The sequence below is a fragment of the Crocuta crocuta genome, unplaced genomic scaffold, assembly GCF_008692635.1.
Source record: "Crocuta crocuta isolate KB4526 unplaced genomic scaffold, BGI_CrCroc_1.0 scaffold102, whole genome shotgun sequence".
Taxonomy (NCBI): Eukaryota; Metazoa; Chordata; class Mammalia; order Carnivora; family Hyaenidae; genus Crocuta; species Crocuta crocuta.
Window position 1 is genome coordinate 1,080,027 of NW_027530019.1, and position 13,286 is coordinate 1,093,312.

The 13,286-nt window shown below is 36.7% G+C and overlaps 1 long non-coding RNA gene and 1 pseudogene across 12 annotated transcripts in view; one reads left to right on the forward strand and one right to left on the reverse strand.

Annotated features, from left to right (window-relative positions):
• LOC144231822 (uncharacterized) overlaps positions 1-13,286 on the reverse strand; it is a 117,943-nt gene that overhangs the window by 83,978 nt on the left and 20,679 nt on the right. The window lies entirely within an intron of this gene.
• On the forward strand, positions 9,398-10,335 carry LOC144231736 (epithelial cell adhesion molecule pseudogene; annotated as a pseudogene).

Genomic DNA, 13,286 nt, shown 5'->3' on the forward strand with positions numbered 1-13,286 from the left:
GGTGTACTCCAGAGTAATACAACATGCAGCTTCTGCTGTCATTTTGATTGTGTCCAAATTTTGGTTCGACCTTTTGCTGTCCAGATTAATTTAAGCAAATTACTGAAATACACGGTACCTCAGCTTTCTTTTCTGTTACACGGATATGGTAGTATTTACTTCACAGGACTGTGATGAGGATTAAAGAGTTATTGCAATATAGCTTATGTCAAGAGATCCTGATATGCAGTTGGTGCATGATAAATTCCATTGTTATCAATGGTGTTAGTAATAATTCTACTGTTACTAGTATTATTATAATCTTGAATTTCAACACCTTTTGGAAATGCTTGAGTCTTGCAATTTTTCCCTCTTGATTCAATCTCAGGAAATGTGTGAACAGGTTTTGTTCATTCATCTTTTCAGTGAATTGAGCATCTATCATATGCTCAGACATTGTATTAAGCACTGCAGATCTAAAGATAATGAAGATATTAAATACACAAAAATAAGATGCATGGCCAGTTCATAAAACTTCCAGCAGTTAAATGTGACCAGAGCACAAGGTGCAAGATGGGAAGGATAAGTGAAAGGTCTATGCAAGATGACTGACATGAATTCAGGAAAAAAAAAAAACAACTTCCTAATTACTATAGGAGATTGAATATTTTTTTAAAAAATGGGAGGCACTGAGATTTTTTAGCAGAAGAGTGACATAATCAAATTTTTGCCACAGAAAAATCAACCTGGCACACATGTGGATTGGAACTTGGAGAAAGACAACACAGAACACAGGATCCAGGTTAAGAAGTTGGCAAGGTAGTCCAGGTGAGAAATGAAGTAGGCAGTAGCACGAGGGGGAGAGAGAAGGAGGCAAATCTGAGAGACCTCTATGAAAGGCTTCTAAACCTCACTAGCCTGTGAGGACAGATTGAGCCACACCCACTCATATTCTAACCTTGTTCCAAGCCTCACCTGCTCAAAGACTTCTATTTTTTCCTGTACATATTCCCAAAATGTTTCTGAAAGTTTGAGAACAACAAACATTTCACGGTGCCACATGCTACCAGCATCTTCTCTTCTGAAATCCAGAAATTTGCTGATTTTCCCTGACCACAAGTGCTCTCAGTCTTAAAGTACAGCAAAAGCCCCACAATATCTTACAAAATGAGAAGGAGTGTCCTACTAACAGCCCTCCAACTCTTGTTGTATTTAATTGTAGGGTATCCAAAGCAGGGTAGATTGAGCAATGATGTGCTATAGATGTAGTGAGAGAGGTCTCCAGGACACATGCCGTCCATTTTTCCCCAGGAAGTATTTGCTACCGAGACAGCTGGAGCGGTATGAGTCCACAAAGCAGTCACTACTGTGTACGACTCCAACCTTCAGTCCTTGCTGCTGAGTCAAAAGGCTCCTGCAGGACAGCTTCTCTGCTTCTAAGAAATTCTTTCTGTAGGTACTCTCTCCCTGCCTGCACTCTAACTGTCCATCCGGTAACACTGTATAAACTCCAAATGTGGGGAGAGTTCTCAGCATTCATGGAAATCTGGCAATCAGAACAATCAGAGGTTGACGAGATAAAGAAGAAGCAGCTCTATGCACCAGCCACATTAGAAACCAGTTCCAATTCAGCTGAAACTCTAGTCACATTCCAGATAATACAGTAAGGGAGTAAATGGAGAGTTGGAGGGGAAGACAACAGGCAAGGATGACTCCAAGGTATCTGACTTAGAGACCTAAAAGCTCTCATTCACACAAAAAAATAGAGGATCCAGGAGAAGCAGATATTTATAAAAAGGACAGACTCTGTTTGGCACCTGTTTCATGGAGTAGAATATTTAAGCAGCAGCATCTAAAGGACAAAAGGTCCTCCAACTACATTGTATATATTGGGAACATTTAAAATTACATCTGGAGAATATGTACTGGGGACCAGATACTTATTTTTTAATACGGTCCTTCAGATGATTCAGAAGTCTGGAAAAGGTCTAGGAAAACATCTACTTGGTCATGAGACCTCAGTGAAAAGCCACTTAGTGTATGTTTTATAAGGATGACTCGGTTTTTTTAAAAAAAATTTTAATGTTTTTATTTATTTCTGAGAGAGAGAGAGAAAGACACAGTGTGAGCAGAAGAGGGTCAGAGAGAGAGGGAGACACAGAATCTCAAACAGGCTCCAGGCTCTGAGCTAGCTGTCACCACAGAGCCTGATGCGGGGCTCGAACCCACAAACTGTGAGATCATGACCTGAGCTGAAGCTGGATGCTTAACCGACTGAGCCACCCAAGCACCCCATGGCTGACTGTACTGGCAAAGCTGCTAGCAGACTTGGTAATGTAACTTGGGGGTTCCAGGAGAGGTCTTTACTTTCAAATATCTATTGCCTTATTATCTGAATTTCAATCTATTGCCTTATTATCTGAATTTCAATATATTATTAATTAAATAATTAATGGTTTTTAATCTTTAAAAGCTCTCATAAAATTCACCAAAATAGCAACAGGGGTTGTTTCTGGGAGAGAGTGTTTCAGGTAGGATTTGCAGTTTCAAGCACTAGAAAGAAAATTCTAGTTGTTTTAAACAAAAAAGACACTCATCTTAAATGATCTTAGTTCACAGAATCTTAAGGGTGGGTAGTATATAGGGCCCTAGAGATCAACTGAGGAAGCCAGGAGCAATGTTAAAAATCACCGAGAAATCAGTTTGGTGAAGTCCCCACACCCCTAGCCATTGCGTGAAAAGTCCCTCAACGTAATAAAAGACATCAATGTATAGACCTGAGACACTCAGTAAACCCCAGTACATCTGCATGGTGGACAAGGAGCTGTCTTTACCAGTGTCCCTTGTATCACTGCCATTTTTGCCTCAGAAGTAAAAGGAACTGAAGCGCTGGGGCTGGGCCTCCTACCAGGCTGGATTCTTTCCTACCTCTGCTTTTTTGTGTCTTCAGATCTCCAACTAGGGCACAGCCTCAGCTGAAAGGGAAGATTGTGTCCTTACCCCAGCTGAAAGGGAAGATTGAGAAACCAGAGGTAGAAATCCTTTACAATGAAGGAGGACCAAAAGTTAGCCAAAAGGAATAAAAGATGGTCAAAATCGGGGTATTTTGTGTGATTGTTTTTCTTCTTTATGCTTTTCCATATGTCCTACATTGTTTTTTAAAGTTTACTTTTATTTTTATTTTGAGAGAGAGAAAGAGAGAGAGAGCAGGGGAGGGGCAGAGAGAGGGACAGAGAGAATCCCAAGTAGGCTCTGCGATGTCAGCACAAAGCCCCACGCAGGACTCCATCTCACGAACCATGATATCCTGATCTGAGCTGAAATCAAGATGTTTAACTGACTGAGCTGCCCAGGTGCCCCTGTCCTACATTTATTACACAGTCAAAAAAAAAAAAATAAGAAGTAAAGTTTTTTCACTGGAGTTGTTTTCAATTTTTAACCACAACTGTCTGGTATCACTTCCCCCTCTTGTGAAAACAAAGAGGATATACACAAGTGGATGACACTTCTGATCTTTTGGAGTACGCTGCTAGAGTTAAATTTACTGCCACTCCACTTTATAGATAAGGAAACTGGAGCTGAGAGATAAGAGACATGATATATCAAAGTCATGTGTAAAATTAATGGGAGAACCAGCCCTAAAGTCAGGATATCTCGATAGAGGCTTCTATTTTATTTACTGCCATAAATTATAAAGGCAACATGATGATGGCATGATTGGAGGGGCATTCAGAATCCCTGCATCAACCTTTGGTTTTTTAATAGAGAAGAAGAATGAGCTCTGGCTAAACAGTGTGCTGTGTCCAGCAATTAGCCCATTTGCTGGCTGTGTGAACATGGGCAAGTAAAAAATTCTCTTTACTTCAGTTTTTCTGCTGGCAAATGGAAAAGGATAATAGTAGTTATTATCCTTAATAATAACATAGGGGTTGTTTGTAAGAAATAAATGAGTAAGTATTTGCAAAGAACTTAGAAAAGTTCCTGGTACTTATTAAGCAGTAAATAAATGTTTATGGGATAAAAAATGAGTATGAAATAGGGCAGAAAGAGTTCTCATTTTAAAGTAGGCTAAACTTGGGGAGCTCAGTTGGTTAAGTGACGGACTCTTGGTTTCAGCTCAGGCCATAATCTCATGATGCGGGTTTGAGCCTCACATCAGGTTCCGTGCTGACAGTGCAGAGCCTACTTGGGATTCTCTCTCTCTCTCTCTCTCTCTCTCTGCCCCTCCCGCACTCTCTCTCTTTCTCTCAAAAACAAACAAATAAAAATTCAAAGTAAGCTAAACTTTGCTGAACCTCCAAAAAGAGTAAAAGAGTTCACTGACTGACTCTTCTATCTGATAATGATAGAGTAGCTTGGATAGACCAAAGATTAAAGGTCCACAGATTAAAGTTTTAAAATTTGAACTAAACTGTTTAAGTAGAAAGCCCATTTGGAGACACTGGAGAACAATCAAAAGCAGGTAGAAACTGGAAGAAAATCTACTCTGACAAAACAGGAATTCCATCTAATGAGATTGGGGAATTTTTAGCTTTTTGCCCGAGGACAATTCCCAATCTGCAGCTCAGGGCAGCAAAATGCCAAAGCCTTACTGATCTGAAGGAGAGGAGGCCAGAGTTCAGGATTTGGAGCGCAAACAGAAAGCTACAGAAGAGAGCTTGGAAGGGAAGAACCACATAGGGAATGAGTCCCCAAACATGCAACCGATATTGACCTGAAGTGTTGGCTAACCACTAAACTAATATTCACAGAGGAGACCATGGAGGAACTAGTAAAAACAAAATAAAACAAAACAAAAACAAACAACTCTCCCAAAACAAAATAAAACCCCAGAAACTGAAAATCACAGATCTGAGGGAAATGTCAGCTACTGACTGCAGAGGGGACACAGTATGAGTATGAGTTTGAGTATGCAGCCAGGTTAAATGTTGCCTAGAATAAAAGTCACTCTTCCATGCAAAGCTCAGTAGGCATGCAAAGAAACAGAAACATGTGCCCTATACTCAAGAACAGAAGTCAAGTCCAAATTGAGATGACACAAATGGTACCATTAGCAGAGAAGTGTTTTTCCTGTTGTGTAACCCATACACATAAAAGGAAACAATGAACAAAAATTGTTCCTCTTGGCTTTAACGGTTTCTCAGACTTACCTTGTTTTTACAAACTTGCCAATTTTGAGAAGTAATTGTCAAGTATACTGTAGGATGCCCCACTTTAGAAATTACCTTAAGTTTCAATCATAATTAGGCAAGAGTTACGGGATTTGAGGGGAAACGTTTTCCAGACTCTAGTTTTATGTTTTACATTTAGGTCTATGATCCATTTTGAGTTAATTTTTGTGAAACATTCAAAGTCTGTGTCTAGATTATTCTCCTTGACCCAGCATCATCTGTTGAAAAGATTATCTTTTATCCCTTGAATAGTCTTTGCCTCTCTGTAAAAGATCAGTTGACAATATTTGGGTGGGTCTATTTCTTGGCTCTCTATACTCACCGCTGTTCTACTTATGCTTTCACTACTACTACTAGGTTTATAATAGGCTTGAAGTCAGATAGTGTCAGTTCTCCAATTTTGTTCATCCTTAGTATTGCATTGGCTATTCGGGGTCTTTTGCCTCTCAATATAACTTTAGAATCAGTTTGCCAATGTCCACGAAAATTTTAGTTACGATTAAATTGAATCTATAGATCAAGTTGAAAGAACTGACATCTTAATACTATATTTTCCTATTAATAAACATGAAATATCCATTTATTTAGATCTTTGATTTCTTTTGTCAGAGTTTTATAGTTTTTTTATTGAGATCTTATACATATTTTGTTATTTGTATGTAAACTACTTAATTTTATTTATTTATTTTGGTGCTAATGGAAACAGCACTGCATTTTTAATTTCAAATTCCACCTATTTTTGCTAGTATATAGGAAAGCAATTGACTTTTATATATTAGTCTTGAGTCCTATGACCTTGCTGTAATCACTTAGTTTTAGTATTTTTGTTGTTGTTGTTGACGCATTGTGACTCTGTAGGCAGATAATTTCACATCTGCACACCAAAACTTTGTTTTATTCCTTCCTTCTAATCTGTATCGTGCTTATTTCCTTTTCTTTTCTTGTTGTACTAGCTATGACTTCCAGCACAATGTTGAACAAGAGTGGTGAGAAGAGACAATCTTGCCTTATTACTAATTTTAGGGGAAAGCATTCAGATTCTCACCAATAAGTGTGATGTTGAGTGTAGGTTTATTTAGATATTCTTTTTTAAATGTTTATTTATTTTTGACAGAGCATGAGCAGGGGAGGGGAGAGAGACAGGGACACACAGAATCTGAAGCAGGCTGCAGGCTCTGAGCTGTCAGCACAGAGCCCGATGTGGGGCTCGAACGCACAAACTGTAAGATTATGACCTGAGCCGAAGTTGAACACAACCAAATGAGCCACTGAGGTGCCCCTATTTAGATATTCTTTACCAAGTTAAGAAAACTCCCTTAATGCTAGTTTTAGGGATTTCATCATGAATGAGTATTTTTTTGTCAAATGTTTCTTCAGGATCATTGATATGATAATAACATTTTTCTTCCTGTTCCTGCTGATGTGGTGGATTGCATTAATTGATATTTGAATGTTGAAATAGCCTTGAATAACTGGAATATATCTTGCTTAGTTATGCTATACAATAATTTTTCTACATTGGTAAATCCAATTTGCTATTTATTAAAATTTTTTTTCAATGTTAATTTTTTTTTTTTTTTTTTGAGAGAGAGAGAGACAGAGAAAGAGAGAGAGAGAGAGAGAGCATGAGCAGGGTAGGGGCATAGAGAGGGAGACAGAATGTGAATGAAGCAGGCTCCAGGCTCTGAGCTCTCAGCATAGAGCGTAACATGGGGCTCAAACTTGTGAACCATGAGATCATGACTTAAGCCAAAGTTGCCCACTTAACTGACTGAGCCACCCAGGTGCCCCAAATTTGCTATTTTTTTGTTGAGAATTTTTGCATCTATGTTTATGAGAAATATTGGTATGCAATTTTCTTTTTGTGATTTCATTATGTGGTTTTGATATGAGGATAATGCTGGCCTTATAGAATGAACTAAGAATTATTTCTTCTGCTGCTTATTTCTGAAAGAGAACCCAGAGACTTTGTATCATTTCTTCATTAAATAGTTGGTAGAATTCATCAGTGAAACCAACTGGGTCTGGTGCCTTCCTTTTCGAAGGTTATAAATTCTTGGATACAATTACTTTAATATAGGCCTATTTAGATTATTTGTTCTTCCATGTGTGTATTTTGGTACCTTGTGTTGAAGAAAATTAGAATATGTCACCCTAAAACATGTCTCTTTGACATGAGAATTATTTTGAGCTGAAGCCAATTAAGAAGCAGTAAATACAGGAAAAGCTCTCTTTATGTTCCTTTTCTCTCCCTAAAGGCAGAATATATATGTTCCTTTTTTTTTTAAGATGAATCTAAACTCTGATCAGCCCAGAATGGCCACAGAAGAGTCAGAAGAAAAACCTTACTCTGTTAGTTTGCCCTCATATATTTACCTTCCTATGATTTGCCACCACTGTAAGCATAAGACTATTTTCCTTTGTCATGTCACTCTTCCAAAAAAAGTATTATTTTTTGGATAAGATGCTATATAAGTCGGAGTTCTAAACTACTTCTTTAAATTACTCATCTCTGAGTTTCTTCCTTGTAAATATGAGGTATGTATACAAGATAAAAAACTTATTGCTTTTCTCTTATGTTTTGTTATAGAGCCCCAGTTGAGGCCTAAAATGAGAAGAAATTTTTTTCTTGTCTTACAGTATCTTTCAAGTAATTAATCCATTTCACCTAAGTTATCAAAATTGTAGGTGTAGAGTTGCTCATAATATTTATTATCCATTTAATGTCCATGATATCAGTAGTGACATCCCCTCTTTCATTCTGATATTAGCAATTTATGTCATCTTTTTTTCTTGTTTACTCTGCATGGCTAAAGGTTTATCAATTGTACTGTTTTTTTTCCTCAAAGAATCAGGTTTATTTAAAAAATTTTTATTAAATTATCATTTTTAATTTCTATTTGATATCTGCTTTTATTATTTCTTGCCTTCTATTTGGATTAGGCTTATATTATTATTCTTTCTATACTTCTTAATGTGGAAGTTTAAATTGATTTTAGATATATCTTATTTTCAAATATATGTGCATTCAGTGCTATAAATTTCCAAGTATTGCTTTTCCTGTAATCCAATTTTATATGTTATATTTTTATTTTTATTTTGTTCAAATTATTATATCTCTAAAACAGTTCTTTGCTGTGTTATTTATTTATAAATGTGTTGTTTAACCTCTATTTGGATTTCTTCAATTGATTTCCAGTTTAATTCCATTTGGTCTGAGAACATAGTTTGGATGATTTCTAATACTTAAAAATTTAAAGTGTATTTTATGTCCTGAACATGACCTATTTTGGTGAGTGTTCCATGAGCTTGAGAATACGTATAATGCTGCTTTTAGAGAAAATATTCTATAAATATCATTTAGATGCAGTTGATTAATTTGTTGAAAATAGTATTTCAAATTGGTGGTTCTTATTCATTCAACATGGTAAATATTTTATTCCAATCTCTTTTTGTTAGTACTGTTTCTGGTTCATGCCACTGTGATTCTTACCATTGTTTATTTAATGGTAAGGTGTTTTGTTTTCTTCTGACTTCTTTCAAAATTTTCTCATCTTTGATTTTATGTCATTTGGATATGATCTGTCGTGTGTGTGTGTGCGCGCGCGCATGTGCATGTATCCTGCTTAGTGTTCTCTAAGTTTCCTGGATCTGTAGTTGTTTTTGTTATTAATTTCAAAGAAACCTCAACGATTACTTCAAATATTTCTTCTGCTCTTCTCTCTCTTCTCCTTTTAGTATTCCAGTTATACATCTAACTTGTAATTGTCCCCGAGTTCTTGAATAATTTGTTCTTTTATAATTTTTTTCTTTGCATTTCTTTGTTTGGAAAATTTTACTGATTTATCTTCAAGCTCACTGATTCTATCCTTGGTTATGTCCAGTCTGATGAGGTCATAAAGGTATTCTTCATTTCTGTCACAGTGTTTTTGGTTTTTAACATTCCTTTTTTACATTTACTTAGAATTTCTATCTCTTTGCTTACATTACTCATCTTTTTTTTTTTTTTTTTTCTTTTTCATGCTGTCTTCTCCCACCGGAACACTTCACTTTAATCAATGAATCATAGTTGTTTTAAATTCCCTATCTGATATTTCTAAAATTTGTGCTACATCAGAGCCTGGCTCTGATGCTTGTTTTGTTTTTCAGACTGTTCTTTTCTTTTTCTTGTCTTTTAGAGTGCCCTGAGCGTACACACACACACACACACACACACACACACACACACACACATACACACACACAACATGGCACATCCCCAGGTCCTCATATTTGGACTCCTACCCACAGTGGTCACCATGATAGTGGCCATGGCTCAGAAAGAATCTGTCTGTGAAAACTACAGACTGACCAGACTGCTCTTTGAACACACATGCTCAGCGCGAGTGTACTTCAATTGATACACAAAATTCTATCATTTACTTAAAACTGGCAACCAAATGTTTGGTGATGGAGGCAGACATGACTGGCTCAAGGTCTGGGAGAAGAGCAAGACCTGAGAGGGCTTTCCAGAATAACAATGGGTCTATGATTCTGACTGTGATTGGAAGGAGCTCTTTAAAGCCAGGCAATACAATGGCACCACCATGTGCTGGAAGGTGAACACTATTAAGGTCAGAAGAACTGATAAGGACACTAAAATATTCTACTCTGAACAAGAAAGGACCTACTGGATCATCATCAAACTAAAACACAAACAAGGGAAACACCTCAAGATGTTCAAAGTTTGCAGACTACGCTTAAGGAAGCAATCACAACTCACTATCAACTGGATCCAAAATATATAAAAAATATTCTGTGTGAGAATGATCTTATCACTATTGATCTGATGCAAAATTAATTTCAGAAAATTCAGAATGATGTGAACACAACTGACATGGCTTATTATTCTGAATAAAAACATGTTAAAAATGAATCTTTGTTCCACTCCAATAGAACAGGCCTTAGAATAAATGAGGAACAACTGGATCTGGATCCTGGTCGAACTGAAAATTACTATATGGAAAAACCACCTGAATTTTCAATGCAGGGTCTACAAACTGGTATTATTGCTGTCACTGTAATTGTGATACTAGCAGTTATTGCTAGAATCATGCTGGTTATTTCCAGAAAGAACAGAATGGCAAAGTACGAGAAGGCTGAGATAAAGGTGATGGGTGAGATGCATAGGGAACTCAATACATAATGACTATAATTTGAAGAGTAACTACAAGAAGGGAAATTAGCAAGCAGATTACGTGTGTATGCGCACAGGACAAAGAGATCTTCAATGACTATTGTTTTGTTAGTTAACATCTTCTATTTGTAACAGTATTTACAACAGTAAAACCTGTACTCAAGATATAAGGAGTCTGAAATTGACTTTACCAATCTTAAAATTTGACCACAAGTGTCATATATACGCAGATCTGATAGAAAACCCAGAACCTGGACAGCATAGTTAGGATTATTTATGCCTAACATTGATTTGTGTTGCCTTAAATTGCTTAAACTGCCTTAAATATGCTTCCACAGAAGATTCTGAATGAATACTGTCTCATCTGTTTGTGACTGAAAGCTGCCTTTCTATTTACTTTGAGTCTTATACATATAAACTTTTGTTTACAAATTGTGAAATAAAACATTTTAAAACTGAAAAAAAAAAAAAAAGAATGCCTTGCAACTTCTTGTTGAAAGCAGGACATGATACACCAAGTAATGGGAATTGAAATAAACAGGCCTGTAGTGTGAGGTTTTATGTTGATCTAGCAAGAAGCTGGACTGTGCTGAAGGTCTGCTGTAGCTGTACCTGACAAAGGCTTTGATTTTTTTCAGGTGTCTTCTAAGTTCCCCTCTTTTCTTTTTTTTGGGGGGGGGGTGGTTCTTTAAGTGAAATTTCTTAAATTGTGTCTGTTTCTTACAGCTTTTTCCGTTGTAATCCACTGTTATTACACTGACATCCTGTTGATGTGATGATAAGGTATGGGGGGGAGTGTTCTATAATCTTGTGATTATATGTCAGGCTTTTACTCCTTTAAGGTCTTTTCAGAGCTTATGTCCCTGGGCTGTGACCTTCATAAATGTTTCTTAGCCTCTTTTTTGCTCCTTTTAGGTGAAGCACGAAAGCTAGAGGAGCTAAATAAAGTTGGCTTATTACTTCCTTGCTCCTGTGTCAAGTATCTTATTTTGCTTCAGTTAGAGAGGTCACCCCTTTGTTATAGAGTCTAATCAGGGCGCATTTTTAGATGGTTACTTTTCCCATGAGCATAATTCAAAAGCATTAATTTTTCCTTTACCTACCCAAAATGTTGTGTTCCCCCCCCCCCTCAGACCTATACCCAGAAACCCTGGTAGATTTCTGGAAGTAAAACTTCCAAAAGTATGGGGACACCCTAAGCCTGGAACTATGATAGTTTCTCACTCTTGACCTTGTCCACAATGAGCCTTCAGGAATTCATCAAAAATATCATTTAAATGTTTTTATCTTTTAATGGCTTTAGTGCTTTCTGCTCCATGTAAGCTGATCTTAGCTAAGCTTCTCTGTACTCACCCGTGTCTCCCAATTTGTGGGTGGCAGTTGCCCCGTAACCTCAGTTCTCTAATGGGTCTCTTTCAACATTGTTTCTTATTTTAAGAATGAGAGTGATGATTTCCTAGCTCCTTCCTTGTCAGAACTGAAACCCAAAGTCTCTCACATATCCTTTAGTGTTTAAACTTTCCCTTACAGTTTTTATTCCCTCATAATTTATTTGTGGAATAAAGTAGATTCCCACTTTTTAAACTTTGCTGACTGTTTCTCTCTGAGGAGTTTTCATACATTCTCCAGGTTTTTATATTTTCTGGAAAACTAAGGGCTTGATCAGATTCAGCCCAGATTTATGGCATGACTATTTTATAGGAGTGTTGTGTAGTTCCATTAGGAAGCACATACTATCTAGTTGTTTCTCTTTTTTTGACATTAAGAATGGGCAGTGGGTTTGCAGTTATCAGGCTACTCCCCTATTACCAAGCTCCCTATAAGCAATTCACCTAATAGTTTTAGTAGCCACTGATGATCATGGCCTAAATCCATTATTTCATTAGGAGTTCAATCGTGATATTCTAATTCTACCATTGCTTCCATATTTATTCACTAAAATTCTTTTAGAAGGTCTTTCCCTAATTAACTATTTGGCACCCTTAAATACTATTTGGACAAGAAATGTGATGTAATGCTTGATTTTTTCACTTCATTTACCAGTTTAAGAATAAAGTTTTGGTTCCATAGCATATTTGAAGGTGACTAATGAGAGGTTTTGTGTGCAAGTATCATTAAGAACTAATGGATTTTAATATATTTGATGTATCTCAATCCATTATCATTATTATTTTTTGTTGCTAATATTATCCCATCTTTGGCAAGTGCAAACCCCTGCAAATTGGCTCTGGTGTCCATTAGACATGAACCCAGTCGTCTCTAATAACTCTCTTCTCCTTCAATATGACAAGATATTCCAGACACATTTTATGGATTTCCTGGCCTAGACTTGGTTATCAGCCATTTCCCCAAGATTCTCCTCACTCTCCAAGCTCTACACTCTTAATACAAACCACAGTTAGAAGTATCAGTGATGATGGACTGAAATTTGCTATTATCTGTACCCTTCTGCTGGTTGTCTGCCCTTAACTATATCTATCAGGATAATAAATGTCATTACTGCTGATATTTCTATAAAACAAAGTCAATGCCTCAGTCAATAACCTACTTGCTTTAAGTAACATTCCATCTAAACAATTCCAGTGCACCAAAATAATATTTATCTATCTCTGAAAACTAACTTGGTATTTTCCCTTTCTGGCTGCCATTTATTTGGATACTATTGTTTATATTTCTGTAATATCAGCTCCCAAGCCTTATTTCAGCCTTCATCCTCCATAACTGCACCCCTGTTCCCCCAATGTATTTAGATCTTATTCCCATTTCAATTCCACCTACATACCCAACATTCATACCATTCATAATGGTCAATGGATGCATGGGATTTTCAAACTCAGATGACTTCTATTTCATAATTTTTTTTTTTTATCCCACTCATATTCTGTTACTGTCCCATGAAGGAAGATGCATGACCAATTCTAAGTGTATACACAGGAATAATCTGTCTGTCCCATGACCCC